The sequence below is a fragment of the Mya arenaria genome, chromosome 6, assembly GCF_026914265.1.
Source record: "Mya arenaria isolate MELC-2E11 chromosome 6, ASM2691426v1".
In the NCBI taxonomy this organism is placed as follows: domain Eukaryota; kingdom Metazoa; phylum Mollusca; class Bivalvia; order Myida; family Myidae; genus Mya; species Mya arenaria.
This window is the reverse complement of record NC_069127.1, coordinates 25,479,838-25,506,286: the sequence shown is the minus strand read 5'-3', so window position 1 is coordinate 25,506,286 and position 26,449 is coordinate 25,479,838. Positions and strand designations below refer to the sequence as shown.

The following is a 26,449-nucleotide window of genomic DNA, read 5'->3' as shown; positions in this document are numbered from 1 at the left end:
ATGAATTGTGTGAACAATAAAAAGTCATAACACCTTAAGGCCAAACTGTTAAATACCAGAAGCATTATGCACTTGATATCTATCATCGGATCATTTTTAGCTCCATGCATATTATAAACCAGCGAAAAGTAAAACAAAACTACCAATACATCTAAAGAAATAGTTGTAATATGACTTCGAGACATACAATCGGGAGGTGCCATATAATAACTAAAACAATAACAAGGATTTCCTGAATCCATTTTTATTACTATTTCGCTTCACTTACAAAAAATTGTACACCTACAACAAATATATGTACATTTGTGTTACAAATGGTATAATGCAATATTGAAAATTCATTCATTAGCATTATTATATCTTTTTTTTTTTTAATTCAGCTATTCATCAAGCTAGGCCCTACCACTGTCGGTTTTATGACACCAGCTATCATACTTGCTGATTTTTTTTATTAGAAAACATGTGGAATTAAAACTGTGCAAGAAACGGAGCCTTTCTGAAAAAGACCATTGGAAGCTCGGTTATTTCATGTTATTCACCCGTATTATATAACATATCAACACAAATGTGATGAAGAGTGGGTAGGGGGCCAATTTCTGGTCTTCCGGATGCGATCTATTACCCCAGGGATAAAGACGGACTTAAAAATGTCATCAAGGAATCTATAGCAAATAAATGTATTGAATTGAGTTGGATAGAATAGAGTTTGAAACCTAACTGCTTGAAAAAGTATGAAAGTGAATAAATTATTGAAAAATATTTAGGTTAGGGTTAAATAATTTGTAATTTTCATTTAAGTCATAAAGATGTATATAAACATTAATTATTTGGTATTATTAATTATATTTCAGATATAACTATGCAATGCAACAACCTTTCGCAGCTATATGACATTTGCACTCTAGCTGGGAGACGCCTAGCATAACAGGCCGCCCATGGACGTGAGAAAATATTAATTTATACTCATTTTGTTTGATAATGGTTCATGCGTACAATATCGCGAAGCTGTACAATCGGGTGGCATTGGAGTTATCTTTGTCAGTGTACTTCATAAGTTCACGGTTAAGATGCTGTTGCTTAAAGCTGCATACTGTAGGTTGATACTTTTTCATATTTAATGCATAATCATGTTTAATTTATTTCTATTATATGCTTTCCGGTGGTTTAAAGAGATGTATCACTGAAATATTGATGTTTCACTGTTTCTATTAAAGAGAACACCAACAGCGAAATACTTTTTATATGAATATTGATGCTCACTCGGTGAAATATATTACGATCTTACACTGAAACAAACATTTATCCACTATGTTTTTAATGATCAAAACTAAAAAGCACATGGTTTCTGTACAGAAAAAATAGCGATATTTTGATAACTGTGTAATTTGTGACCACGTAGCTAAATTTAATATTTTCTAATAATGTGACCTTGTGAAGTACACTGACACAGCTAATTAGCACCAATGCCGCCTGATTCTTCAACATCGCGTTGGCATTGCTAACCCAACCATTGAGCAAGGAAATTTGTCAAAATCCCTGGGATTACATTTGATCCCGGTATCAAATACCCTTTGGGAAACAGACGGGCAAGACTATCTACCAAGTGGCAGTTCAAGTCGACGGGTCTTAGATAAACCCCATCCGTCGAGAATAACTCAATGTCTAAAGTCCCCTATGTATATGTGTCCCTACGCCTCCCCGTTAGGCCAAACATTGATAGGTGCACTTATTCTACATGTATACATTAATTTTGCATGCATGGACTAATTTAATAAAATGTGGGAAAATTTCATTTCAAATAACGTTTTATAATAGTGTGCAAAAGGAAGATGATCCACGCGGCTTTTCGACTTGTCTTCCCTTGACTTTGTCATGGATTCGTCCTAACATCTGTAAAAAAATACACATTCATTAAACAAAAGAAACCACATGACAAAATATGTTCTATATTTAGCTTATCAAAATATGATTGTGTTCATCAAGCAGAACGAACGTCTTCAATATCATTCAAATATTGATACTGTGCATTTGGTATTCCAACGCCAGAAATACCGCATCGCTAAATAAAGGTTTTTCTGTAAATCTATTTTTAACGGTTGACTCATTGTCTACTGGCATTATTGTGTGTAATTTATTTTAGTTTTTTTTAACACTATAAAAATCCTAAAAACGCTCTTGTATCTTAATGAACGAATATTAAATGAAGTTCATTGTCCAAACTTTTTAAGGAGAATGTAGAATAATAACGTTAACAATAAAACGTACAAATGCTTTTTAAAATGATGATAGCTGTTGTGATTATACTCGCAGGATGCAAGAATTTGGGCTTATAAAAAAGAAAAAGAAAAATGATCTTAATGGAACACAAGTTTAAAAGTTTGTAGTAATGTACTTCCATGCAGAAGTTGTTTCACAGAACGAACAGCAAACTATTCGAATCCTTCACTTTTTCAAAATTAATTCTTACTATTTTTGTATCCCTTTGATTATATATTACTTGTAAACATTGGTTCAATATAATCACTAAAAGAATCCATATGAAGGATGCCGCAGTTATACCTGTTTTTCTTGGGGAAATTCTTTAGTCTCTAGTTTAGAATACAGAAGTTCGCCATTCACAAATATCTCGAACGAATCTGCAACAAAAGATCGTGTTCATGCATTTTATTAAATCTTGTTTACTATCTTTTGCGCGCATGGTTTTCAAATGAAACTATAACAGGCAAACTTAGACATATTTCCAGTTATAGCTTTGAAGCTATTGCAAATCTAAATTAAAAACATAATATAAACATCTAATATGGACAATGCAAAACATATACAATGTTTTAAACAATGTTTTTAAAAACAAGCACGAAGGAACAAATCTCGATTCAGTTTTTACCTGACATCAGCCATGGTCTTTTAAATGTGATTTGTAACTAGAACTGCAGAAATATATATCTTGATGTTATACATATTTACCAAAAAAATCTACCAAGGTGGAGGTCTCAAACTCGTATACCGATTATTGAGCCAGCTTTTGGGGCTCACTCGGTGAGCCAAAATAATTTCGGTTCCGAGTAGGAGTGTGCATGTACCATGATCCTTACCCTCAAAGTCTTGGCCTGCATTTGACAATCATCCACCGATGATCTACTTCCTCAGCTCAAATATCCGGAGAAATCAGCGAACGGCCATCATTCTAGGGCACCAATTAAGTGAGATCCATATACCAATGGCCATGCTCCGGCCACACTTATATTTGACTGAGAAGTCCAGAGACACCGGCATAAGGCCATCTTTCGAGGACATAGAGCCTGCAATCCGTAAACCGACGCCCGTGCTAGGGTCACTCTTATCTCTAACTGAGAATGATCTGGAGACATCGGTGAACTACCATTTGAGGTCCATAAACGACAACTATGCTTTTTAAACGGAGAAGGATCCGGGGATATCGGCGGACGGCCATATCTCTTGTACATCCAATACGTGAGCCGACAACTATGCCCAGGTTACCATTACCTTTGACAGAGATGAACCCAGTGGTATCGGCAAACGGTCAAATCTCTAGGACACCAAGTTTGTAATACAAGAACCGACAGCCTTAGTCAGGTTACCATTACCTTTGACAAAGAAGGACCGGAGACGTCGGCGAACGGCCATTTCTCTAGGACACCAAGTTTGTTATACGAGAACTGACAAATATGTCCAGGTTACCTTTGCCTTGGACAGAGAAGGATCCGGAGTCGTCGGCGAACGACAAATTGCCAATATCTGAAGGACATCAAGCTTGTAATACGTGAACTAACAAATATGCACAGGTTACCTTTGCCTTGGACAGAGAAGGAACCGGAGACATCGGCGAACGGCCATCTCTCGAGCACACCCAGCTTGAGGTCCGTGAACCGACGACCATGCTCCGGTCATACGTATCTACAAAAGAAAAGAAATCTGGACGCACTTTTCAAAATTTAGATTTTATTCAGAGAAATAAGAAATGCAAACACCTCGCACCGAAAGGGTTGCATAGAAACAACCTGATCGTTCAGGGTATATCTTTCGGACAACTCCTGAATTCGTTTTAGTTTTGAAATATCAATTCAGAAATAGACGAATGTAATGAAAGAAAATAATCCCTTTACATAAACCCACATTGGGACTACAAACTGAAATAGTGTTTAATATATAATTACAACGGAACCACAAACTGAAACTGTTTGGTGGCGTTGGATTCTCCCCGTTGGGGTTTGGTCCAGCCCATTTTTGTTTTCGAGAAATGTTATTATACACATGCTATTGACTATAGTCCATTTAACGATTTTTCTTAAAATCATGTTCATGGCAATATTATACCTCACATAATTGTATCCCATCTTTGTATATATAAACTCGATCCGGCCGTACATCACTGTATTTTGATGAAAATCCAGTTTAATGACGTCAGCGGTCCATAAGTGCGGCTTGTTATTTCCACTACGGCGAAAACTTGTCGCAAGTAAACATTATTAGCTTTCTTCAATAAAACACATTTAAATCGCTTTAAAATATTGAATGTAATGAAAAATGTTCGGTATAATATAAGAAATATAACACACCAATTCGGGCCATATGGCATTATCAGGACCGGTCAGTCAGCCCCCGAAGGTGAATGGACCTCGGCTAACGCCTCGGTCCATATGCACTTTCGGTGGCTGACTGGCCGGTCCTTATAATGTCAAATAACCCTAAGTGGTGTGTTATATTTCTTAATTAACAAATGCCTTATTTTTATTCAAAGCTTTTGTAACGTTTTCCCTTATCCGTACGAGTTCGATTCGGCCTTTGACTTATTAACTTAACCTTGGACAATACATAAAGATATTAATAAATGTGCAAACAAAACTGAGTATGATCATTTCTTGGCTTTCCTACTTCTGTCTTCTTGTACTTTGGTACACATTTTCTCATGTCATACATATATGAGCTGTAAACAAGTTTACAATCGCGTTCATGCATTTCAGAACGTAAAACAGATACTCCCTGCTGAACAAGGAACGTTTATAGTGGGTTACCTTCATCAGTTTTCCATTTCAAAAAATGATAAGAGTCATATATTCTGTGTCATTTCCCCCAACTGTTACGTGTTATTATGCAAGTTATGTCTTTATATCGCCCATGTTCGTGAATTTATATTACTAGTACGTTATTTATAAATGCGATAAAAGGAGATAAAACGATCATCAACCTTCTGATGTAATAGACAAAATAGTAGGTATTGCAGTAGGATCTTAATCGTATTTTTTGCAATGCAGTATCGGTTTTTCAGGATTAAGATAAAATTAACCTGAAGTCTGAGGGATTCCGGCTTGGGATTAAGAGTATTAAGCGGCATGATTTAATACTGGCCTGGCCTGCTGTCTCAGCATTTTGCTTCGGGCTAGACCATGCTAGGCCATATTTTATACATATTGAGAGTATAAGCTTTGATATACTGTAACACAATGATATACCTTTTTTATAAGTTAAGCTGTCTGTTTATTATGTTTAATAAAACAAGAGAGACCCATATGAGGAAATGTATTCCATTGCACATAAATCTGTCATTATGGATCAAATCAGTACAAAAATACTGCTAATATTTACAAAAGTATTGCGCAATGATCTCACTCAGTTTTCAGAAAGTATAAATATGGCCTAGTTATCATTGCGTGGAGTATGTATTGCGGTTGGGATATTATGACCTACTTGTTGGTTCTAATAATATATATGAAAAACAAAGCAAAACACTAATAAAACATTTCTATCTGCTAGCGCTACACGACATTATAGCTGTGGTGCATATACACAGTTGGGATAAACTAACATTTATATCTGCATTAACTCGTGACAATTATTGGTACATGCTTTTCTATTTTACCAATTATAAGTTATTAAATTCCATTTGCACTAATTAGTTCAAACGCCTGTTTACATTATGTATGCACGAACTTCTCTTTTATCATGTATTCAAGTCAGTCTATTGGTAGATAGATATTCAATTGCTAGTTTATTTGTTTTGCATCTTTTTAAAATTATTTGTATTTTACTGGTGTTGACTGATTCAATCAAACTAAGCTAAATCAATTGACATTTCTTTTCTGATTATGAATAAAATATTGCCTCGCCTGGTCTCGCCTGACACAAGATGCTGAGTCCAGTTAACAAGCCAGGTTTATGAACATGCCTATCATCCCTGTGTAATATCTTACATTTTGTATTATATACTCTCATGTCAAAATGTATGTATGTTATAAACAAGTGTGTATTTAATAATAAGCTGTACATGCTTACATCAGAATGAACAGTATGTTATGTTATGTTACATATTACGGTGGGTCCAGTAGTTCACCAATTCTGGAATGAATGTGCCAACACATCATTAAGATAACAATAATTAAATTGTCATTTAAATTGTGAATTGATATGTTTAACCTTACGACGATAGATAGGTTGCATTATGAAACGTGCTGATACATCTTAGCACCGATGTCTTCATGTTTGACCATGTTCGTCACACCAATCACACGTGATACACTCTTATATATTTATTATTTGATATTTCGTGTATAGTACATATGGAATCAAGAACATGCCGCCTTGCTGAAATACATGCAACCCATGATTTCTCCTCCGTCAGTATACTTTTAACTTCCAAAAGTTACTCCAAACATTGACATTGATATGTATAGGGTAGATCACGAGTATAATTCCATATCAAACGGCTACTCGTGATCTATCCGACTTAGACAACAGAAAGTGTATTGCTTGTTTCTCAGTCCGATACCATACATTTGTATGAGAAAAATGTCAGGAAGGCACAGGAAACAAACATTTCTGTAGTATTAAGAACGTCCTTGTAACATAAGTAGGTGCACGATTTGCACGAGATTTACCATTTGAAATATCCGACAGAAAAACAGTTGTGTGTGAGATTTATCAAACACATGCATGCCTATGATTGGCCGGCTGGAGGTAGCTGTTGTCTAATATAAGGAACTATCTGTATTAGTGATTCATGTAAACAGTTATATTTTTTCACATCGTTTTTACTATATTTGGTTAACGTATGTAATTGTATATGAATTTCTCATAAATATGTATTTGATCAAGATGACGTTAATATCTATCGCAACTATTATTTTTCAAACTGTGTTTCTTTTCTGTTAAAGCCAGTGTGTACTTATATAGTTTTAAAACTGATTTTCATATTGGCCTTGTCCTTAAATAAAACTTGAAATTTAAAAAAAGAAAGAATTTATTGCATGATTATGTAAAGTATACTTTATAAACCTATACCATGCATCTACAGCGTTTCAGAGTGAAACTATTGATTTCATGGTATTTCATTGGATGCAAATCAATATTGAATTAGAATTATATTGTTTAGTCAGTTCAATTAATTTGTATTTGTATGTGATTTTTGAACTTTCGGTACCATCGTCCTTATGTCATTATTTTGTGGAATTAAATCTTATGGATACTAAATGAAATATTAATAAAAGCGGTATAAGAGGATTGATCGATTATTTTTAAAAGATAAGATAATAATTATTGCACTAGAAATGTGAACATTGTTTGAGCATTATGGTTTTCAACTTGCGAATGAGATAAAATTAGTCTCAGATCACTGGAAAATCCCGATTTAAGCACTTAATGTACATTACTTAGAAACGCTTAAGTTTTTTTGCGTAAGTGCAGAACTAATAGTCAGCACCAGGACAACTCATCTTTACACAATTTATCACAAGCGGTATCAAGACCTTTAAACATCCACTTTATGAGTACTTCTTGCGTAATACTCAGCCTGTTCCCGTGGTAAAGGTCCCCTGAAACACTATCACGACAATATGTGTAATATTTACAATGCTCTTCAATTCCTAAGTAACGGACAGGTTAGATCATACTAACTTAGAAAAGGGCCGTAACTGATGTTGGAAAAACTCATGGCCCGATCCCTTTGCATGTCATTTTTACATGAACTTAAGCTTTGTTACATTGCACTGTTTCTGTTTCTGTGTTGTTTCTTCATCATGTATTTTGTAAATGTATCATCATGCAATAAAATATTAGTAAATCAAATTATAATACCTACGGAACCCACATCCAGAATGAGTAAATACTGATACGAGGGCTACAGAGAGAGGGTATTATTTTCAATATCGTCGGTAGTGGTTGATGTAACTGTTTTGTTTTATTTGTCAAAGACAAATTTATATAATTAGCGTGCGGTATAAGTAAATAACATATTCGCACGCAAGTATTTGAACGGCTTAACTCCTCTTACTAGTTAACTTATCGTTGGCACGGTGCTGCGTGTGAGTGCGGTTTTGTGTTGTGGGGAAAATCGGAGAACCTGGGAAAACCAACGTATCCGGCTTGGTGACCACCATCCAAACTGGCATATGCACGTACATGCCTATGTGTCAAAATGTCCCAGACTACCTTATCAACATTGTCTTGTGACTTCTTGATGATATCTTTTTAAAAGATGCAATACATTTTAATTAGAAATCTGATAAAATCTTTCTTAGTAGTACTTGCTCAACTCCTAATTACAGCTACACATACTGCAACGGGTAAATGTTTTATGCTGGATATATTGAACCTTAAACAAATTCATGAAAAATGATTATTTCAAAGATTTTGTTTTGGTCCTTCAAACGAGTTTTTGAATTATGGAAGGCCCTTAATGCTAAAAGTTATTAATAAAAGCGGCGTAAGAGAATTGACTATCATTAACCGAGATAAAATTATGCAAAATGCCTTTGAAATATGAATATTATGTTTTGTCTTGTACATTTTCTACTACAAAAAGTAAAATAACTTATTTCGAAAATAGAAAAACATAAAACTAGAATCCACATCCCTGGAAATCCCGATACTACGCATTAAGGTGAGATCCAGCAACATGAAGCAAAATCCCGTGACAACACATCACATAAACATAACATGTTCTCCATGAACAATCATCAATGCCACTCATGGTGACTCATTTTTGTTATTTTATGATGAGAAATTGTTCTTTTTATATTTCATTTATTTTTCTATTTCTTTTCTTTTTTTCAGGGGTGGGGGGGGGTGGGGGGGTAGGGGTGCGAAATGCAATTAATGAAACATCTAAAACAATTAGTCGCGTGACTACGCCATTTTGTTCCACCAGAGCGTCATTAATATTAGGTAACACGTTTCCCTTCTTTCGAAAACATAACGACAAATCTAACCAATTCCAGTTTTATGATTGATTTAATCTTGTTATTGCCTTTTAAACACTTGTAAGCCTTTGACTCACTTCATGTATTTTATAATAAAAACAGTCAAAGATATGTAAGAAAATATAAATTCATGTGTAAAATCAGGTTCTAGAATGCTGCGCCAAGGGGATGAAATGTCACCGACACCTTTTCCCCAATCTCGTACACCAGAGTAATGACGCTATGCGTTAGATTTAGCATTGCCGAACCTCTGATGAATGAGAATGCCTTTTTCTATATTCGTAGACAAAAACCTGACAGTGTGACAGGAATCATATTTACAGTGCTCTTCAACTCATTGATAGCGCCAGTGCAATGAAGTAGCATCAATCACGCTAATTCCTGGTTTTATGGTATGTTTCATACATGTATTAAGAGTTATTGATAAATACGGGATAAGGTTGACCAAGAATTATCATAGAAAAAAATATTACACTAGAAATATGAAATAAATTAGGGCATTTGTAGTGTGTTTTTTATTTTCAATTTGTGCGTTGATGCATAAAGTGGTTTCATAATTTCGGAAAAGAAGAAGTAATTAACCTGTGGTTCACTCAGAGCCCTGGAGCCTTAGTAATAATCAGGTGTAATGACCCTGTACATATCCGCACATACTATAACAGCACCTAATGGCAATTCATTCAGTGAATCATTGTGGAAACATGAATTGCCATTAGGTGCAGTTATATTATGTGCGGATGTGTACAGGGTCATTACACCTGATTATTACTAAGGCTCCATTTGAACATGATTTTCAACCTGATATATCTTAAGACTAATGTAACGATACCTCATTTGGCGAGCTGCACTACCGCATAGCCTATGTTAAAAAGAGAAACGGGTTAACCTATAGATAAAGAGCGAGGAAGTTAAAGCTCCGCCTACAGAAACCCGAGCTGAATGACGATTAAGTACTGGCCCATGAGCCGTTTAATCGGTTAAAAATCTAGGTTTAATATATTATATTGGCATTTAAATACACTGCCTACAGTGGAGTTATATCTAAGCCATGTAGTAATTATTTCCCTTTGTTTATTATATCGGCATGAACGAATAAATATTGAACGGCTTTAATAGTTTAGCAGAGTTTCAAGTTTAATTTAAGGTTATAACTGCATACTAACTACTGTATACGCTTAAGTGAACTGATTTAATTATCAGGCATACATGTGATAACGTCCCGGACGTCCGGGATTGTCCCGGAAATCGTATCTCTGTCACGGAGTCACGGAGGGTGCATGTTTGTCCCGGAAAGTCATAAAAAAAAAGAAAAAAAAATAATCTCGGAATCGGAATCGATTATCTTAATTTTACCAATGTAAGTCAGCTATTTTGCCTGTCCGGGACACTGGTCGTAAAACACAGGACATGTTGACACTAATCCGTTAATTGGTACGCGTGTCGTCGAGGTCATCGTCAATCACCCGATAATTGATCTATCGGCCTATTGTTGTGCTTAACGAGTGGGGGAGGGTTCTTGTATACAAATTCATTGTTTTCATATGGATTTGTTTGGTCTTATGAATGATAGCTTTTAATTGATGAATTGATATTTTTCACACATTTTACCAACAAACGAGCATGAAGGTAAGTTCAAAGAAAGTGACAAAATTAGTAAAAAAAAAACAAAATTAAAACACGGAAAACATCCCATATTCCTTTCAAATTTCAAAGTCGATACGTCGTTATACTTTAAACAACTTATGCGTCCATAAGGAATTTTAGTGTTTTGACCTTTTTTCCGAACTATCGTGTGTATTTTTACGCCGAAATAAAACTGACGATATGGGGTTTACAGGTGGTTATATAGAGTGCTTTAATCACGTGACCATGGTAAGTCACGTGATCGCTTTATACAGCCGATTGTTGACACGTCTCTATCAAAATTATATGCATCTCCAAACGGAAAAAAGCTCATCGACTGGAAAATCTTCTTTATCGTCTGAAAAATATTGTGTGTCATAAATTGCAAACGTTTTAAATGTGATGAAAAAATAAATATTTTGTAACGCATGTTCTCAAAAGCGCGGGAAAACAGGTGCCCGTATAGTTGTTAATTTCCTGTTTTGATGAAACCGAAAGTAGACTGCATATCCTCCTGGTTAGCACTTCATTTAAAGCCTGGGAAAATATCTGGTGGTTTTATTTTTTCAAGAAAATGCAGAAAAAAAACAACCATGTCAAGTAAAAAATACGTCTTGGCAGTCAAAATAGGTACATTTTCCCGACGTTAAAAACGACTAAAATAGCCCCAGATATGCTATAGAATGCACCACAGACGTTCCCCATTTAAAAAAATTTCAGGGGGGGGCATGCCCCCGGACCCCCCTAGTGTGCGTTGACATTACGATGGGTGTCCAGGAATCGACCCAAGAAATTATCACATGTATGTATAATCAGGATTGTTAGAAATATATTTTGTGCCTCCCTGTTCTTCGTCCTGCTTTTCCTTTGTGAAGGTCACTCGTGTCTACGTCATTTAAATTTTAAATCGCATAGTACACAGCGAGATCACATCATGGTTAGTATACAGTGTTGTTCATCATGGTGTCTGTTGTGAGAAAGCATCCTGGTTTTTTAGCCACTGGTTTATATAGGAGTTTAAGTATTAATTATGCAATTACCTAGTATAAGTATTTTATTAGCTGTTAAAATGTTTTTTCCAGATGACACAGTTTTCGAACTTGTGGATTGTTATCAAAACACACTTTTGATTATTATTTTATTTCATTAATACACGTACACATTTATAAACGCATTTTAATGATAACATATTTTATTACAAAGACTTTGCGTTCTGTGTGGAGCGAAAACCTAGCGATGGTGTTGCAGTGCTACGAATTATCGCATGCATCCGTCGCTCCCAACATTGACGGGAGGCATCATATCCTGCAAGCTGAGCCGAAGAGACTTCGATACGCTCCGGGAATTGGTAGCTGTGGAACAACCAGAGGTTGTCTTCGGGTTGGAGCCCAAGCTAACAGTAGCTGTGGTCTGAGACCTGATTCAATGGACTAGGAGTTGCTGGGATGAAACTACAGACAGTTCCAACCAATACACTCTCTGAATTGTGTGTAAACATGTTTAGCTGTAAAAAGTGTTTCAACCTCTATGGATTATGTGACATAGTGACATTAAGGGCACAAACACCTTTAGTGTCGCCTAGTTGAACAACAAGAGCATATGATCTGACAGTTTCACGGCATATGTACAGTTACACAATGTTGAAATATATGATCAGCTTTAGTTTCATGCATAATATAATTACAAACATAAAATCAAAAATAACAAACATAAAATAATATGTTAAATATTATAAAAGTGACATAAAATGTCACTCTGGAGTTACATATTAATACCCGGTGTCAGTTTTAAGGGCTACATTACTATTTTTCAGTTACACTGAACATACCACTACCTCATCACAATGGTTATTCTTATTCGACTTAAAATATATCATGGTGAAGTTCAACAAATTGCTCGCTCTATTTCTGAATCATGCCCCTGCCTGTGTCGACCCAATCGGAACACCTCGGACATTATACGACAAATGATACGGGTCTTAAAAATAGTCTATCATGGCGGCGTCCTTATTGAAAACTTGTCCTCCGTCAAGGGACGTATGTTAAAGGGAGGAATGGTGGCATTTTACATGTCGTGAAAGTTCTTTTATGCCAAAGTGTTATTTGGACACGAATCTAAATCATTTATTTTAGTACATTGTTTATGCTATATAATGGGTCTACACAGCGTTATGATATTTCAGTTAATCGCCGGCGGCCGAATAAAATTTTCGAATATCTGGAAGCCTATTTCAATCTCGAAAATTGTCGGAGATGGTCGATTTGTTATTTGGTGTCGACCATTTCCCGCATTGTTCGTTCAATACATACACTATATCAATAACAATAATTTCCTGAGTCAATTTTATTACGAGTTTATAGCATACATAGTAATATACAAAATCAAAAATACAGGTTTACATATTTGAACAAGCATGTACATAGTTGCTTTACATTTTTAAGGTACGATAGAGAATCATTCATTATTATTATCTTATTATTAAAAATCAGCTAATCATCAAGCTAGGTCCTACCAGTGTCGGTTTTCAGACACCAGCTTTCATACTTGCTGATTTTTGAGAAGATAATTATAATAATAATTGTTCGCTCTTACTATTTGTAACGTTCAATCATATTATGTCACGTATCAACTCCGATATTAGGGGGTCGCCGGCCTTACATTAATATGTGGCATGTGTTTCAGAATTTAAACAAGTTTTATTTTGGATTTATTTAAAATGTGTTTGCATAAAGGTACTTTCGTCGTCGGGCACCCACGACCGACCAATTCCGTTGCACTCAATTCGATGAATCTAGAGAAATTAAACTGGTCTCATGTTGGTATCCGACGATGAGTTACCTTTTGCACTTATCCCAATATTTTGATACCCCGATGGGTGATGATCACACCCAAGGAATTTAGACAAAATTCAAAATGAATCGTCTTAATCCCACCCCGGGAGCAGGGAAATTTGTCATTGTCCAGAAGGTCGTAGATGCCCCCTTTCACCCGTTGGCCAAACATTGATTGGTGCATTAATGCCACAAGTATATATTTCCATTAATAAATTAACTAAAGTGTGGCATAGATGACACTTAAAATGAAGAGTTTTATAATAATGTACAAAGAGTGGAAGATCCACGGCGCTGGTCGTCTGGTATTTTGTTGACTTTGTCGTAGATTCGCCCAAACATCTATACCAAAACATTTTGCCTTATTAAATAGAACCCAAACATCTATAACAAAACATTTGTCTTTTTAAAAAGAACCCAAACACCTAAAGCAATACATTTGCCATTTTAAAAAGAACGCAAACATCTATAACAAAACATTTGCCTTTTTAAAAAGAACCCAAACATCTATAACAAAACATTTGCCTTTTTAAAAAGAACCCAAACATCTATAACAAAACATTTGGCATTTTAAAAAGAACCCAAACATCTATTACAAAACATTTGCCTTTTTAAAAAGAACCCAAACATCTTTAACAAAACATTTGCCATTTTAAAAAGAACCCAAACATCTATAACAAAACATTTTGCCTTTTTAAAAAGAACCCACTCCTCAAAATGTCATCAAATACGACATGTTTGCGTTCTACATTTCTTAATATTTTTTTCAAATTGACGGATTCTTTGATATTTCATGCAACAATGCATGAGGTTCTAACAATGTACGTTCAACGAGTTTAAAAGACCGAACAACGCACTATTTGATTCGTCTTCTTAACGTTAATTCTTTCCTGTAATAATTAGTATAAAACTGATTATTAATAGCCGCTAAGGTGAATTCAATATAAAAATTACCAGCATCTTTATGTAGGATGCCGCAGTAATACCTGTGTTTCCTGTGGAAATTCCTTAGTCTCTAGTTTAGAAAACAGAAGTTCGCCATTCACAAAAACCTCGAACGAATCTGAAAAAAATGCTCTTCATTTTACACAATACTTTATTTATCTATCTATATTTCTCCAGAGCAAAAACAGTTTGACAAAAAAATCTAATATATACCTTCTGCAGAGAATTTCATCTATAAAGATAGATAAATTTACGAGAAGGAAACGCATCCATATTGAAAATGAAAATGAAACTGACGGATGCAACACTGTCAATGCCCTGCAGTTTAGTCACCAACATCGCTTCTTAGTATCACGAAATGGTATTATATTACATTTAATAAAACAACAAACAAAAACACTATACAGGACCAGCAAAAAACACTTAAATTCCAACCAACGACGAGTGAAAGAACAATATATACCGTGCTTAACATTACGTTTAGAAACAAGCTTGGGTGAACAGAACAGCGCATGTTTCAACCATGGACTTGAAAGCAGAACTAAGTGTGGCCAGGGAATGCTCGGCGGCGGACGGATTACAAGCTTGGTGTCCTACACAATGTGCTGTTTGTCGACGTCTGAAAAACTTTTACTGCGGTTCCTAGGAAGAGGATGTTCATTAACCAAGACCCTTAGGACTAATTTTGGATCCGTGGCTGACAAAAATAGCATACGGTAAAAAGGTTATTTACACTGTCGCTGTTGGCGAACGGCCATCTCTATAGAATGGCAAATTCAAATCGATTCACCGGCGATCATGCTCAAGTTATGTACGATTAATTGAGAGGGTTACGGAGACGTCAGCGACCGGCAATCTATCTGTAGCACACTTTTTTGAATTTCCGTGATCCGACGACAATACTTCGGTCACGCTTACCTGTGGATGAGAAGACCCCAGCGACGTTGAAATCACCAATCTCTCTAGAACGCAAAACTTGAAAATCGTTAAACAAAGACCATGCTCCAAAGTCATTGCCCTTAGATCGGAAAGGACCCGGTGACACTTGATCTACGTGTAGGTCCAACCACACATTATGACCTGAGAAGGATATTGGATATCGGCGAACGGCCATGCCTTAGGACACCAAACATGAGATCCACGTTTCCGAAAACACTTACCTTTGACCGAACGTTTCGCTAACACACCGAGCTTCAGGTTCTTGAAAAAGTTAACAATGTTCTTGTCACATTTAGTTGTCTGAGAAAGACATAGAGATGTCGGCGAACTGCCATCTCTGTATGACACCACGTTTGCGATCTGTGAACGAAAGGCCGAGGTGCAGTTACAATCACCTTTGATAGAGAAGGCCCCGGAGATATCAGGGAAAGGCCATCTGTCAAGCATACTAAGCAAGTTATCCGGGAACCATTGATCATGCTCGGTCACATTTACATTTTACTGAGAAGGATCCAGAGACGACGGTGAACAAAAACTTGAGATTCGTGAAACGATTACTGTGACGAAAACTTTGACCGAAAAGAACCCGGAGACGTAGCTTAACAGTCATGTGTCTTGGACACCAAGCTTGAGGTCTGTAAAATGGTCAAACACTAATTTACTTGAGTCGTTGGCGAAAGGCAATCGCTCTAGGATACTTAACTTGGAATTTGTGAACTTTTGAATTTGTGAACCGATTACCATGCGCATGTTACCATTATATTTGGCAGAGAAGGACATCGGCGAACAGCCATCTCTCGAACACATCATCCTCAGGTTTGCGAACAGACGACCATGCTCATGTTTATTCGTCTTTGATAGATAATGATATATTGCTGAACGGCCATCTCTCTAAGACATCAAACTGGGATTTTCAGCACCGACGACCATGCTTATGTTTATTCGTCTTTGATAGATAATGATATATTGCTGAACGGTCATCTCTCGAAGACATCAAACTGGGATTTTCTGCACCGACGACCATGCTCCGGTAGTTCTTACCTGTGGCGTAGAAGGATCTGGAAGCGTCGACAAACACCCATCTGTTGAGGATACCAAGCTAGAAATCGCATTCCCCGGCCGCACTTAGTTGCCTGAGGCCAAGCTTAAATTGTCGGCGAACGGCCATCGTTTGATGTCTGTGAACCAGGGACTATGCCATAGCTTTGATAGAAGGATACGGAGGTTTCGGCGAACGGCAATATCTCCAAGACACCAAGTTAACGAGTTTATACCATGCTAAGGTTACCATACCTTGAACCTTGAGAAGGATCCGGAGACATCGGCAAACGGCCATCTCTCGAGCGCACGAAATTTTAGATTACCATGCTCCAGTTCCACTCACCTTTGATAGGGAAGGTCCCAGGGGATATCGGCGAACGGAAATATATCCAGGAAACAAAGCTTGAAGTTTGTGATTCGACTACCATACTCAGGTTACCATACCTTGGACAGAGAAGGATCCGGAGACATCGGCAAAGGGCCATATCTCTATAAAACCAATCTCTAAAGTTGTTGATCGCCTGCCATGCTCAGGGTGCCATACCTTGGACAGAGAATGATCCGGAGACATCGGCGAACGGCCATTTCTCGAGCACACCCAGCTTGAGGTCTGTGAACCGACGACCATGCTCCGGTCATACGTATCTACAAAAATGATTTAATATAGAACCCAGTTTTCAAAATCTAGTTTTAATTTTAATATATAAGATGTACTGGCTGTGCATGATGGTGTATACATTGCTCCCCAAAATAACTCTCTCGCAACAACCTTGTATTCCACGCTCTTGCGGACAATTACCGAATTCATTTTGAGATTGGATTTTCCATTCAGAAGTTGACATTACCATGAAAGAAAATAATCCCTTTACATACAAACTAAAGCTATGTTACTTTAGAGAAATGTACAGAAAAACATTGGGTCTATCTCTTGGTTTTGTTTCATACTTTTGAACATTGGTACACATTTTCTTATTTTATGTATACACTCATTGTTACAAAACAAGTTTACAAGCGTGTTCATGCATTATAGAATGTAAAACTGAAACAAAAACACATGATTAACAAGGAATTTGAACAAAGAGTTAACTAAATCCGTTTTCCGTTTGAGATCTGAAACTAGTGTATTTTTAATAAGTCATATTTACTATGTTCTTCCCGACAATCTTGCATAAAGTCCTGTAGGCTACTACATGTTTTTACATTGGTTTAAGTCGTCTAATTACATGACTAGTACGTTATCGATAAATGAAGACTACGGTGATTGGACGATCATCAACTAGATAAAATAAAGTATAATGCGGTTGAAATTGTGATTTGTATCTCATAGCTGTTTCCAATATCATTGGTTTTCTTGATCGTGATTGCAAAAAGTAATTAACCTAAAGGCAATTAACGGATTCCGGCTTAAAAACTCACTGACAGACTAATTGCCTAATTAATGATCTTAAAAATATCAATGTGTAAACAAATCTTTAAGATAACAATTATTCTCATTAAAAGGCAGCCAAGAGTATTCAAATGCTTTTATGAATCTAATCAAATACAAATTAGAGATACACTTCTTGCGATTTACATTTTAGTACATAAATAGTGCTGGAACTAAAAGAAAAATGCAAAATAAGCAAAATTCATTTATAATGAAAACACCACTCCCAAATATTACCAATATATATGAAAATAGATCATTTTTATCGTCGGAAAACAGTAGTTTATTTATTTACTTCCTTATTGTTATAAAATGCCTTTCGTATGTGATTGCAGATTTGCAGATTCATGCATCATCTAAATGTGTTTCGTGTACAAGACACTGGATTGTTCCTAAATTGGCAAACAGTATTTCCTATAACAACGAATAGAATTGTAAAAAGGAACTAGTATGAGGCCGATAATATATTACTTTACATAATGAAAATAATATTTTTTTCCTGTCTCAGCTGCGTTGACTTTTTTTAAAACAGCGCATAATGGTTTCCCAGTTTATAGTGTGTATATTTAGCAGGTGAGGCATGTGATAAGTACAGATACATATACCGACGTTATTAATAAATTTACTGGGATAAACGTGGTAGAGAGACCTATTAAATTTTCGAATTAGAAAAATATGCAAAAACTGAAATAAACATATGTTGTAAGCGATGTGATACAGCAGTAATTAAGGTGCAATGCGTTGTACACAATGATATCAATTTTATGTTAGAATTATGATCGTTTTCTTTAATTTTTCTTGCAATTGTATCATCTGGTGTCTATTCCCCTCCCAGTTTAATGTTAAATGTATCTGAAATATTATCGCCTGAACATTTATTTGTGATTATGCTAGTCTGCACATGTCTTTTGTTGTTGTTAAAACAGATGCCCGTATGGGCCTAGTCATTGAATACACTTTTGAAACATGCCAGTAAAACTACTTTTATGTAACTGTAGATTGTATAATTCATGTTAATAATTATAATATATGCATCTACAACTATTCAGAATAACTGATAATAATAATTAATTGGCAATATTTTGTTGTATGCAAATGATTACTAGTATTACATTAATATCGAATGGTCGGTGCCATCTTCCGTATGCCAAAGACGCGAGCGACACTCTTATTAAATATCAATGCATACAAATGTATAACAAACATATATTTCTGACTGATAAACCTTTAACTACTCACTTAATAATGCATTTATGGAAAATATTAATTACTGATAACACTACTGCAACCTTGTATCTAATAGCTGAAATGCTACAAGATTTACCGTGATCTACTAGTCTCATAAGGTAGAAATATTGTGTTTTATGCACATTTCTTTCAAATCAAAATAGGTATCCTTCATTAGAACCATTGTTTTCGACATTTATTCATCCTTTTTGGAATAATGGCGCCGCACTGAAGTTGTAAGTGATTGAAATAAGAGACACTTAAAAGATATGTGGAATATAAGGTTGATATCAGGCTCGGTTATTATAAAACATCCAAAGTCAGTTACTATAAACTTAAGACATTTTTTTAAAGTTAAGTTTCTAACGTATCATATCATATCATCGCTTCAGTACTTTATTCTCATTGATTTTAATTAAAGTACATACTTTTATGTTAGAAACCCACACACTTATACGTGAGTTTTATGTTGGCTATGAACAATTTATGAAATTGTCTCAAGTAAAGAAATAACTTAATGATTTATGAATATCGCCCCTGGTGCCTTCTTGCCTATTATCTGCCTGTTTCTAACTGAGCATTAGGCTAAGTGCTATATGTTTACCTGTCGCCCTTATCGTTTAAAGTTTGCGACAGGTATGCCCGATGATATATAGCGATTTTCAAACTCAGTGTTTTCCTTTGACAAAATCTTTCCCTTACAACATAGTTTAAGGAAAGTTGAAATAATTGTTCGATTGTATTCATTTTTCTTACAATCTAAAAACATATCCATATACACTTCTCCATTGGAAATTGTAATAATGCTTTACGCCTTATAACTACTTGTCTTGATTCGAGTTTGTTTTTATAAAAGCCAAGTTTCTCGAACATTCTTGTTAAAAATGAGGCCAGCTGTAGCCGTATTCAATAAGCAATTTAGATTGAACTTAATACAATTAAGTTTTGTAACTAAGCGATTGATTGGCCTTTAGACTTAGCTGACCAATACGCTGAATGGAATCACTAAGGCATGTTTAAGGATAAGGATAAGATCAATATTGAATACTGGCCCTGAAGGTGTGGTATTCCATTCAGTCGATTGGTCAATTATTTTTACAGTCCAAGCAATACACTCAGATTCTACTCTTTGAGATTGATCTAACTTGTTTTTTTGAATACGGCCCTGATATACAATGCTCTGCTACTCCTGAATAGGGAATAAGATAATATTATGCGCACTTATTGATCATGATTGAAATACCGTAAATGATAGTTTTTATAAAAGCTGATTTCGTTGCACTAGAAATGTGAAATTTGTTTGGGTATTATGTTTTTCTAAAGGTTTTAAAATGGGAAGTCATTAGTTTCAGGCCACAGGGAAATACCGATTTAAGAACCTGCATTACATCAAAACGCCTGTTCACGTGAGAAAAGTACTTTAATAAAGCATACAAGTTTTGCTTCATGTTTCTAAGTACAAAGTTATTAACAGGTAGTCCACTGGGGAACCTCTCATTAATATAACATGAGATGTCATTAACTACAGTTGCAGCATGTCCGGTCATGTACCACTAGCGGCTCCATGGCGGGGGGGGGGTGCATCCGCCCCTTAAACTCGTCCAAGTTTACTTTTCTATTTCAATATAGGAGAAAAAAGTAATAAAACACGCTAAAAATGCACCATTTGGACTAGAACATGCTAAAATATTCGTGCGGGAGTTACCCCCGAATTCCCCGCCAATACTTGCAACCAAAGAAATTTCCGTTCTGAGGGAAGGGCGGAAGTCAATTGGTTACGCCCCCTAAGAAACGCCCCTTTCTAACGTGAAATACTTGATCCGCCCCTGTGTACAATGTCATTACAATTGATGGATTGCATTTTGCCACGTAGCAAGCTGGTAAACCTTGATTTTGTTTAGAATCACGACAACAAAACATAATGAAATACGAGAAAACAGGTAAATATATTGTGACAATGATACATACCCAGATGTTCGTTTAAGTGATCATGTTTCTTTGTGTCCATAAGACTTTGTACATTGTTGAAAGTGGGTTTAGTGTTCTAATAAAACTTAATGATACTGTTCTTGTCGCTATTGTATTATTATCTAAACATTTAAATACAACTTATTTTAATGCTGCACTCTCACAGATTGACCGTTTTGACTTTTTTGTTAGAATAAACCAAATTTTGCGTAAATGTCTGGTATCCATTGATATAAGAATAGTAACTATTGAATACATCATACATGCGGATACAAGTGTTATGTGGTAATTATGCTGCTTTAATCCTTTTTAAAGGAATTGATATAATCCTTTTTAAAAATATTGCATTTCGTGCACATTATTACATTAATATATACTTATGTTGTCAATCTATATCATTTTTTGTTTCGTTAACCCGTTATTGATATTTTTTTTTCAATTTTGAATACCATTTTCTCTGCCATATACACAGAGCATATTTTCAAAACCATTTCACCCATTTATGAATTCCAACGTAATCCTGAAAGGATCGTGACTAGAAACATTGTTTCAACCATTTTTTAGACTGTCGGCTGCAAGCCGACAGTCTTTAGAGAGCGGTATTTCGGAAACGCGACTAGTCGCCTGACACGACATATTGAACATGAATATATTAATACACACCACCTGCGTAGCAACAGAACTACTTACGTGAATGTGGGGCGTCAAGTACCTGCTTATGTGTATTTAACGCGTTATTGCCTTTTTTATGACAAATATTGCGTGTTACTCTTAGTATAGTTGTACCGTTACAATTTGTTGAGTTTTATTGAACAATATAATGAAAAATAATGAAAGTATAGCATTTACATACGAAGTCATTTTACCCTACATCCAATAGTAAGCTACACCACATGTTTGCACCCCGTGTGACGTCACACATATCCCAGCATTCAAGACTGACCCGGCAAACCCCGGCAAAGAACTTATTTTATGAATGAAAGCTATTAAGAAATAAATCATACGCGGTTAAAGAGTTCATGTCATGTAATATTTTGTGAAATAGCTTTTATGTTTCAAATGATTTTTTTCAGCAGCAATCGAACTATTGTGTTTGTTTGAGTAAATTATTTGGATTATACCTATCACAGTGTGTCAACGTTATGTCTATTGTTATTTTGGACTATAGGGTGTAGTTTTTAAGTCATACACAATATGGCGGCGATTATGCGGAAATGAAATTGAATGTTACTTCGAACACGTTCTTCTACAAAATAACCCACCTGTATTTAGTGCTATTGCTTTAACATCAATCGAAGCAAAAATGGCATCAATGTATGCGTCTAAAAATGTTAAATTTAGATGGAGACAATCCAGAAATGAGCTCCAAGGAAGTGATCGATTTCGGACACGAAGGTACAGTACATGTACATTAGTCTGAAATAATAGACGTGTTATACGGGATTCTTCCAATCCCTACAGTCTAAACGGTTTTGTGCAAAAAGTGGGGGTGTTTGAAAAATATTGGAATTGTATTAAGTGAAGTATTTTATGGTTAAAATGGATAATAAAGTAAAGATTTATATTCATATTTTACCATGGAAGTGCAAAGCTATTTTGCTAAAAAAAAACAAGCATTTAATGCATTAAAACACATTATTTACCTTTTCATTAAAAGGAAAGTTGACTGACACAGACAACAATTATGCCAAGTGGAACAACTTGACCCAATCGTAATAATTTGGCCACCTCCGACAAGCTTCGAGATAATACATTGTAACAACTCGGCCTTGGCCGAACAATCTGAACACCTCAGCCAGTATCCAACAGGGATTGACTATCTCGAAGCTTACCGAAGATGGCGAGTTGTTACAATTGATGGCCGAAATGTTCCGATTGTTGTAAAATTGTGAACTGCAGCCTTGCAGGTGCCCTTCATGTATATATTGTTATGTTTTGACAGAATGAAATGAAGAAAAAACCATCAAACTCATAATTATTTGCTTGATATTACTTTTTGGTTACGGAATTTTTATAAAATAACATTATCTGGTAATATTTCTTGTTTTTATGATATGTTATAGATGCAATATGCCTTAACCCGGAATCCCGATCGGAATAACTACCCACTTTTCGTACAAAACAATTTGTACGTGAAGGATTTGCTGTATCAAAAATCGTAAAAAAATCTGTCAACGTACAATTTTTTGGACAAGAAGGTACATCTAGCTGATCTACATCTCTTAGTCTAAATATTTGTACGTTGACGGACTCTTTTTACGATTAAAAAAAATGTATATATATATATATATATGGCAAATCCTTCACTACAACATCTTCATGTTACTTTTAATTCAGAGTTGATTATTTACTAAAATTATTTCGCATTTTTAATTGTTGTTTAACCTGAAACGTCTCAACCATCAAAAAAGAACATATATGCTTCAATAGTCTAAAAAAATAGACGTGTTATATGGGATTCTTCCAATCCCTTACGTCTAATCGGGTTGGTGCAAAACAGGGTGGGGGTTGAAAGATATTGAAATCGTAGTTAGATAAGTATTATATGTTTGAAATAGATATTAAAGGTTTATTTTCGTATTTTACTTATTACCATGTAAGTGCAAAGATTTTTTTTCACAAAACAAGCATTTAATGCATTTAAACACAACCATTTTACATCTATGTAAATCTATGCACCGCAGCCTTGCAGGTGATCTTCATGTATAACAGTTTATATCATTATGTTTTGACAGTATGAAATGAAGAAAAACACTCATCAAACTCATAATAATTCGTCAGCTTTTATTTTTTGTGTACATAACTCATATATTAGATATATTTAATTATCTGACCCGGAATCCCAATCGGAATAGCTACCCACTTTTGGTACAAAAAAATTGTATGTGAAGGATATGCCATTTCAAAATTTGTAAAAAGATCAGTTAAGTTACTATTATTTGGACTAGTGCTTCAAGTGTTTGATTTATTGTCTCTATAATGTATAATGCACCTGTCAATTGTAGAGCCAAGCTGGGAGCTGCCTAAAAATCAGTTACCCAGTTAGCTCAGTTTGACAGATCTCCATGCAAGTGTTCACATGGTCGTGGGTTCAAGCACCATACCAGTAGCATCTTTTCTCAAAGGTTTACTTTAGAACCCATCATCCATGAGTAAACAATTATGATTTTTTTATTAAATATTACAGGCCATGTTCTTTTGTAAACTTTCAGATTGAGAAGTGCCTGGATACAAGGCTAGTATTGTTAACATCATCTGATACAATCAACTGGAACAAAGCTGAAATGGCTGCCTGACCTGACTTAAAAATTGGATGGCAGTACATCAGACTAGAAGATTACAAGTATTGAGGTGGACAAAATGAAACCTGAGCCTACAAAAGCTGACAGATTGCACAAGAAACACATAAATGCAGGTATTTACTGAGATATTGTAATTATTTTTTGAAACTTCTCTTCATTTAGGAAGTTCAGTTGAAACAGAGTTGGCAAATAAAATGAACAAAGGTATATACATTTTGAATTCTAATTCAAATGAGAACTTTACTGGCCAGCACAGAATGGTAAAATGCTAGTCTACCAATATAAATGTGCCTGGTTCGAATCGGTAAAGCTGATGAATGTACTGGTTGTGTAGCCAGGATGTGAGTAGGTCTGCACTTGGCTGATAATGCATATCATATGTTTAAGCTGCACTCTCACAGATTGTCTGTTTTACCAACTCTTTTTTTTATTTCTTGGTCTTGTAATGAATTATTTTATGCGAATTTCTGAACACTGGACATAACAGACAACTGGAAAAAGGGGATCGCTGCTTTCTTATATTAATTCAGTCAAAAAAGACAACTGAAAATATTGGAACGCTGTTTTCTTATTTTAATAAGGTCAAAAGATGATGTTCTGTGCCAAAAATCTCATTTTTAGTAAAGCGTTAACTTTTAACCATAAAACCAATAGTTCCAAATGTAAATATAAAAAACATGATCTTATCTTTTGTCAGCAGTCTTATTTCATCAGTTTTCATACTGCTTTTCATTAGCTTATTCCAAGCCAAAAAGTAAACGAAGTTGTCAAAACCTTCAATCTGTGACTGAGAGTGTAGCACTCTTACAGATTGAACGTTTTGACTACTTTATTTATTTTTTGTCTTGGAACGGGCCAATTTATGTGATAATGCATGTTAACCATTCATATTAGATTGCTGACAATAAATTTGTCAGAAAATGTTTATATTTAAGTTCAAAATGTTTTATGCATTTTTCTTAAACCGTTAGTAACGCTTTAAGCCATAAAACCTTTGTTTTCGACCTGAAATATGGAAGTCTGCAATCTAATATTTTGTCAGTAGTCTTATATCACTGGTTTGCAGATATTTTAGCAAAAAAATAGGTCATTCCAAGACAAAAATACAAAAGTTGTAAAAACAGTAAATCTGTGAGAGTGCAGCTTTAAATGACTAAATGTTTTTATTTGGCTTAATTTTCACCTAAAATCTTACAGTTTTGTGGCATCTAAATGGTTTGTTTTTAACAACATTACATGTGCATATGTATATATTTGTTCTGAAATTTGTAATTTAGATTGGAAGATTCATTCTCTGGAAAGTAGAAAAGGGCATGTTATTACATACTGTTATCACTGCCATGACAGAAACCATATTGAGGAGCTGGTCCACCTGTAGGAAGAATTGCACTATTGGTTGGAGCAGCACTATTACCCAGCCATACACCAGCACTTAGTTTGTCATAGGGAGCATTTCTGAGCAGTTATGGAGACCACTAACTATGCAGGTATGTCATAATCAAAATCTTGGTTTATATATTTTTTTTTATAATTTAGCATCTGTTGAGAAGAAATTTATTTCTAGATTGAAGGCACACACTATAATTTGATGCCAAAAAATATATTTCTTATTTTAATGCATTATCATGTCTAACTCATTTGACTTAAATGATCAAAGCAAAAGAAATGCAAATAATTAATCTGCAGATATACAAATGTAAGCTTTTTTAACTGGGGAAATTGTTGCCACTTGTCTATTAATTAAAGAACACATTAATAATTAATAATGTTTAATCTGTACACAAATCATATGCCTTCTTTGTTTAAACCATCAATGTCAGAGTCCAGCATGATAATGCATTAAATTGAAAAAAATGCATTAATTTATATGAACCCTTTAAAACAAAGACATTTCCTAAATCCAATAAAAAATAATTGAATATTGATGCAGAGTTC

The 26,449-nt window shown here is 35.1% G+C and overlaps 3 long non-coding RNA genes across 3 annotated transcripts; 1 reads left to right on the top strand and 2 right to left on the bottom strand.

The window, feature by feature from the left end:
- Positions 1–485: 485 nt before the first annotated feature.
- On the bottom strand, positions 486–4,451 carry LOC128237520 (uncharacterized). Its single transcript, XR_008261626.1, has 4 exons — positions 4,336–4,451; positions 3,809–3,915; positions 2,560–2,636; positions 486–1,890 (listed from the first exon to the last, which is right to left on the bottom strand). It is a non-coding gene; the product is annotated as an uncharacterized LOC128237520 (long non-coding RNA).
- A 9,111-nt stretch (positions 4,452–13,562) lies between these two features.
- LOC128237519 (uncharacterized) lies at positions 13,563–17,237 on the bottom strand. The gene is made up of 3 exons (XR_008261625.1): positions 17,136–17,237; positions 14,653–14,729; positions 13,563–14,008 (listed from the first exon to the last, which is right to left on the bottom strand). It is a non-coding gene; the product is annotated as an uncharacterized LOC128237519 (long non-coding RNA).
- A 5,176-nt stretch (positions 17,238–22,413) lies between these two features.
- On the top strand, positions 22,414–25,984 carry LOC128237518 (uncharacterized). The gene is made up of 3 exons (XR_008261624.1): positions 22,414–22,607; positions 24,425–24,627; positions 25,792–25,984. It is a non-coding gene; the product is annotated as an uncharacterized LOC128237518 (long non-coding RNA).
- The last annotated feature ends 465 nt before the right edge of the window (positions 25,985–26,449 follow it).